Here is a 7,072-nt window from a genome sequence, read left to right on the forward strand (position 1 = left end):
GACACCATTAAGAAGCTGCCAATATTGTGCATTCCAAGTACAATTGGACTTTTCCCCACTGTTGAAAAATGAGATGTCTTCTTGACATGCTATATGTGCTTTAAGTGAATCAACTCAGAGTACGTTTAGTCTTTAATCACAGAATGATTTGGGTTGGAAGAGAACACAAAGCCTACCCAGCCCCAGTCCTCTGCTGTGGGCAGGGCTGCCACCCAGCAGCTCAGGCTGCCCAGGGCTGCATTCAAATCAGCCTTGAATGCCTCCATGGATGGGGCATCCACAGCTTCTCTGGGCAGTCGGTTCTACTTTGCACTTTTCTTTATAATCCCTATAAAATAAAATAAAAATTATCCATGTCCAACAAGACAGTACATAGCCTTGATAAGAATAATCTTGTAATGATGAGTTATGCCTATAGACTTTGTTGATATAGTAAGAAAACACATTTCATATCAGTAGGAGATGATCTTCCAAAATCAGATCATGTGTTTGTTCACTGCTTCCAAGAAAATAGACATACTGAATGATTTATGCAGAGTTTTGTCTAACGGTCACTCTAGCCTCTTATAAACATTGGATGAGGCCCATAATGCTTAAAATGCATCAACAGATAAACGGGAATGACTGTGCTAGTTGCATGCTGCTTGCAATGTCTACTTTTAAGAAAGCAAGCCTGCGTTCTCCTATGCTGCAGTGTTGTAACTTCACCATTTAATTCTACGCTGTACACAAAAGAGCCACTTGTTACTACTATCCGTACAAAAGGTATGGTTTTATCACAATTGCAAAAGCAAGTAGAACTAATCATAAGAATAAAATAAAGCAAACAAACAAACAAAAAAAAACCAACAAACCAACCCAAATCTGCTGTCTGAACCAAGCCAGATAAAAGGCAGTTCCAGATAGGCCAAGGTGCAACAGCAGTGGTGACAAGTGTATTTATGGAGCAACTGGTTATAGGCAGCAGTATGATAGAGCTGCATTGGCTTCAGTGAAGTTTTATTCACTCACATCATCGAGCATCCATTACCAGAACAAAGCAAACATTCACCTATGCCTCTTGCATAATGTAAAACTACACACAGGTTTATTTTGATCGTGGTGGGGAAGGTGTGAATCTCCATTTTGAAATAGTTTTTCTTCTCTCATTCAGCTCCAACATTCAAACTGTGAAAGAAACACAGCATTCTATCTTAGTGTGTTCAGGTGAGATTATGTTCAGGAAGAAAAAAGAAAGCAAACCCCAAGACACCGTACCTTCATTTGTTGTCTGCCATCATGTCAGAGAAGAGGATTCTTTTTTCACTCCTTCTACTGACTTTGTGCTTGCTTGGCAGAAGACCCCCAAGAAGTTACAACCTAGTAAAGATCACACCCCACAGCTTCCCATTCAAACCTCAGAAACGTTGGGTTCCTAAAACTTTCATTCAAATTGATGAGCTTTCCAAGTACTTAGCCACAATTAGAATTTAATCCCAGATTAAAAGAATACCTTGCAGGACGAGGAAATCACTGAAAATTTAAATAACTTTAACCTGATTTATACTTCCTTCAGCTGATATCACATAATTGTTTACAGATGCCAGTTGCTACTATAAACTATATATTATATACTATATATACTGTGTACGGAGTATTGAAGTCTTGAATAGTGTACTTCAGTAGATGTGGGAGCAGATAATAGAAGCCTGTTATAACAATAATGAGCCTGGGAGACTAGCAGAGAAGCCCTAGACAAGGTGGCTTCTTATGCTTTTACCTTTTCTGAACTTCTCATAATAGAGTTTATTTCTCTGTATTCAGAAATCTGAAATAACACATCCTCTCAGGATGCTGAAACGTAAAGGTGCTTTTTCTTCTGGCCCCTAGTTCATGTGCCTGCACCCACCATGAACCAACTGGTCTAATGGAGATCTCCAGGGTAGCAGGAATCACTCGCTCCAAGGAGATTAAACTTGGAAAGCATCTAGTAGATCTCATCTGAAAACAGCTAGAAGTGGTCAGAGAACCACCCGTAAGCCATATAACAAGATTTAAGTCAGAAGTATGAAGTTGTTAATGGAGAATCAGACACTTTTCCCTAATTTCTCTACATTGTTCCTTCCCACCATATATTAACCATTTGCTTTTCTGTCATGCCAGGTCTCACCTCTTACAGAAAGTTTAGTGACTGCTAATATTTGTAATGTCTAAACTCACAAGAAAAAGGAAAACTGTAAACTTCTTCCTATCACATTAATTACTTTACTACAGGACAGCACTTTCTCAGATTCACAGGCTGCTCCTTCCCCTTTCCAGCTGGCACAGCTGCCCTCGTGTCAAGATCTGTGGCTTTCCTGCCACTCCTTACACCACTATGGTTAAAAGTTGACTTCATGGTGATTCAGGTGGATAAATGCTGATTAAATTAATTTTGAATAAATTGAGGCTAAGTGCACCTGCCTCTCTGGCCACAATAATGAGCACTGTCTGAAGCCTCAAATTACTGCTGCTAATTACAAGCATGATTTCTGCCACCCACACCTGTGTGTTGTTTTGCAGGAACTGCTTTTTGCCTGGCAGGATAACTGCGTGTTGTGTAGGGAGGCAAGACACAAACTGTTATCTCAAAGATAACAAACCAGAAAAGCTCAGTCGTGTCTCTGATTGCAGAAAGTGGGCAGCATTCAATTAGCAGGCCTGAAGAAAGCAAGTAGAGAACGCCCGTAGCTTTATGCTTCAGATCATAAGGCAGCCTTTAACTTCTGCAACCCACCGCAGGTGGGCTATTTCCATATTTAGCTGCTGAAGGTGTGCTACAAGGAGTAACAGCCATGATCCTCCTGAGAATGCAATCAGTAAAACACCAGTGGGCAGATACACCACTGCAAGCAAAATACAAAGGACCAGCTTCCCAGCTGACAACAACACACTAACACCAACTGTGAGGAATCCTCCTGCACGGCCAGGCATTCGCAAAGTGCTGGTGGTTTCTCTGGGAAAACAAAAAGCCTGATACCTGTCCTGTCTGCCACTACAGAAATTAAGATGTGAACAATTAATTACCTGTTCATTCATGTATGAATTAATAATTGAAACAAAGCAGGATGACAGTTTACCCCCCATGGTAAAGGGGGATCCTAGGCAGGATGCAGCTGGAGTCGTTCTAGCAAGAGGAAGATGAACTTTGGAGAAATCACCATGGTGGCAACTCTGATCACAGTGGTCTTTCATAATTTCATTCTTCTTTCCCCAGACATTGCATCTCATAAAGCAGGAGAATGGAAGATAATTTCTGTAAGTATGACTAAGATATTTTAACATTTTGCACAGGAGGTTTAACGAAATACCACAGCCAAGTATTCATTTCTTTTTCTTAAAATAGATTTTTTTTAAAAATTCATATGAAGACTTTAAACTGAAAGGCTACTTTTTAAATCACAAAATCATAGAATGGCTTAGGTTGGAGGGGACCTTAGAGATCATCCAATTGCAACCCTCACCATGAGCAGAGCTGCTGCCCACCAGCTCAGGCTGTTCAGGGCCCCATCCAATCCAGCTTTGAGCACCTCCAGGGATGGGGCATCACAGCTTCTCTGGGCAGCAGTGCCTCACTGCCCACTGAGTGGAAAATTTCTACGTAAAATCTAACTTAAATCTCCCCTCCTTTAGTTTAAAGCCATTTCCCCTTTTTCTATCACTATCAGTCCACTTAAAAAAATCAGTCTTCCTCTGGATTTTATGCTTCCTTTAATTATCAGAAGGCCACAATGACATCACCCCTGAGCCTTGTCTTCTCCAAGCTGAACAAGCCCAACTCCCTCAACCTTTCTTCACAGGTGAGATGTTTCATTCCTCTGAGCACCTCTGTGGCCCTCATCTACACCTACCCCAAGTGCTCCACATCCCTCCTGTACAGAGGACCCCAGGCCTGGAGATATTAATACAGATGGGGCCTCAGTAGGGCAAAGCAGAGAGGGATAATCACGTTATCCCTCCTGTTGCAGTCCAGGATGTTGTTGGCCTTCTGAGTTGCAAATGTACACATAAGAGCGTCAGTGGGAATTTGTAATAACTCCTGTCATAACTCCTTACACTCTAACTGATAAGAAGAAAGCTATTATTTAGCAATTTCTAAGGTCAGCATTAAAAACGAGTCAAATCAAGTCAATTTTTCCCCAGCTTTGTAAAAAAAAAAAAAAAAAAAAAAAAAAAAAAAAAAGAAAAGCTTTCTCAGCATTTAATAGTGCCAAATATTAGAGAGTTAGAGAGTTAGTAACACTTTTTCTTTACTTCTTCAACTCTTTAATTAATGGTACACACAGGGAGGGCTATCATTATACCTGGCTGTGTCCTTCCCCATCATGTTGGGAAGACACATGCCATCACCTTAGTGATCTTACAGGTGTCACTGCTGTGCACAACAGCTGAAGATGCAGCCTTTCTCATGGTAAGGATTGATGCAAGGCATTTCTAAAGAGAAAAACATTCCTCATTTTTTCTTTTTTTTAAACTTTCAAGCATTTCACATTCCTATGTTGATCTACATAACCAAATGATATTTTGCACAGCAACTTCAGAAGGCTGGCAATGATGCCACCTGAGAATTTCTCATAGCACTTTTGCCAGGGCTTTGTGCATACAAGTAATATATATATAAGTATATAAGTAGTAGGTTTCAATAGCTTCTGCTGAGAAACCATACAATCACTTGAGCTGAAAGAAAACCTAAATGCCATCTGGTCCAACTTCCCTGTGATGAACAGGGACACCTACAGTTCCATCAGTTACCAAGAGCCATGTCCAGCCTGACCTTGTATATCTCCAGGGATGGGGCTTCCTGGGAACCTGTGCCAGTGCCTCACCGCCCTTAAGGTAGAAAACTTCTTCCTTATATCAAACTAAATCTCCCCTCTTTTAGTTTGAAATTATGTCCCCTTGTCTTATTACAGCAGACCCTGCAAAGTGTCTGTCCTTTCCTCCTTGTAGCACACCTTCAGATACTGAAAGGGGCTACAAGCAGTTCTTCCATATGATGTCCTGTCTGAGTGAAGTTAGCATTACTAGAAGGTTAGGAGACAAGCCCTACAGAAAACATTCTCTCATCTTACCCCGGGAAGTTTTAACACAGTTTGCAGTGCTGCTCAGGCACTGAAGGGAAAAAATGGAAGCAACTGGTTTCTCAAAGAAGAAACAGGAGTTAACAGCTCCAACAGGAATTTCAGAGTGGCTTGCCTGAAAAACACAGCCTCTTTGATCTTGCAAATAAACAGAAAAGTACTTCAAAAGAAGCAGTATCGGCTTTTCAGGGCCTTTTGCTTGGCACGTAAGAAAACGAGTTGCTTATTTGGCAAGAGCATGTGCTGCCAAGCGGGGTCAGAGGAGGTGAGGAGTTACTGACATCAGAGCTGCATGGCTGACACACAGCCGAGGAGTCAGGCACTGCACCGCAATGCCGCTCCCATTCATAATCCTGGAGAGGTCAGCTCGGGCTTCGTCTGCCGAGGGGAAAACAGAGACCATCACTGTTCTTAGACACACAGAAATGAGCTTTCAAAATGCTGGCAGCCAGTCCTCGGGTCACTTCGCTGGTGCAAACTGGAAAAATAAAGCCTAAGATTTGAACAGCACTTTTCACCATTAGGGTGCCAAGGTGTTCCACAAAGGGCGTTTTATTTGCCCAGGTAAACCCAACTGATCCTTGCCAAGCTCATGGCCTGGTCACATCTCACTGATGTGATCTGAGCCCCCTCTGCACCTGCAGTGAGCTTGAGAGGTCCTTTCCCATACCAGATATGAGATCAAACACATTTGCTCCACTGTAATGTTTTCAAACATATTCTGTAATTTGAGAAAGAGAACTGTAAGGCTCAGGTTTTCTCTAAAAGCCTACCAAAAAATGAACCTTTTGCAGCCTGGCACAAAAAAGGAACCTATCGTGCTATCCATACCATAGCAGTGCTATTCCTTTTCTTCTCCCGCTCACTAACTAAAAGCTTTCATTCCTCAAATAGAAGACACGCACCTCTCTCCATATTATGTCCTGTCTCTACACCTCCTCAAAGCTCACCTGAATGTGAGGGGCCAAGGTGATACTCAATGCTACAAGAGCTATCTTTTGATGGCAAAATCCTATTTATCTGTAGGATAGGAATCAGAAAGTCATTTCACATTCAAATTTGCCTTCCCTCCCTATAGATACAATATGAAGATTTGCCTTTCATTCTTGCCACCCCACTATGGCTGCACATGAGCATGTCCTGGGTTTTGGCTGGATGAGTTATGAAAACAAAATGCACCAACCCAAGAAATCCTTAGAAGAGTTGGTCAAGTACTTTGCCTCAAAGCAGAATTCTTGATTTGAAAACACTGTTGAGAAACAACATTCATTTTCACTTAAAGACAAAACCACTCTGAAAGATATCAAGGTTATTCCAAATGACAGAGAAAAAAATTAAAAAAAAATAAATGAGCAATTTATCACAGATGGAAGGTTGTTTCTTTTTCTGAGAGTTTCTTTCTATCCCTGCAGCAAAACAGTCATCCACGTCATTCATAACACGGCAGCAGGGATAGCTCTCTGTACAAACACTGTATTTTTTACCCTATTTGGGATTTCTAGGAAGAAAAATCACTTCCAGCAGAAGACTGGGTATGTATGAATGCAAAGACCAAGCCAAGAATGAAAATCTGGTGTTCTGAACAGCAGAGGGGAGGCCTCTTTCAGAGCTTTCATGACCCCACAATACAGCTGGTTGCTCAGAAGTCTGCACGGGCACGGTAGGACTGAGGAGTGGAAAACTATCACCGAACAAGTCTGGTTTAGAATTATTCTTCTCAGTCTATAGATCTGTAGGCATCTGTAGACACCTGAATTTCTGACCCACACAAGATTATACAGACCTTGTCAGTGGCTCAGTTGTTCCCTCTCCTTGCACAGCTCCAGAACAATTAATACATTGTTATATGGGCTGGTGGAGGAAGCCAGCGAAGTCTTCCTGTTGGGAGTGCTGTTAACAGCTTTGAGAGCCTCTTGCTTGCCTGGCTCTGCAATATGCAATACTGAGTGATACTGGCTGATTATATGAGCAAA

This window comes from Meleagris gallopavo, chromosome 2, assembly GCF_905368555.1.
Source record: "Meleagris gallopavo chromosome 2, MGAL_WU_HG_1.1, whole genome shotgun sequence".
Taxonomy (NCBI): domain Eukaryota; kingdom Metazoa; phylum Chordata; class Aves; order Galliformes; family Phasianidae; genus Meleagris; species Meleagris gallopavo.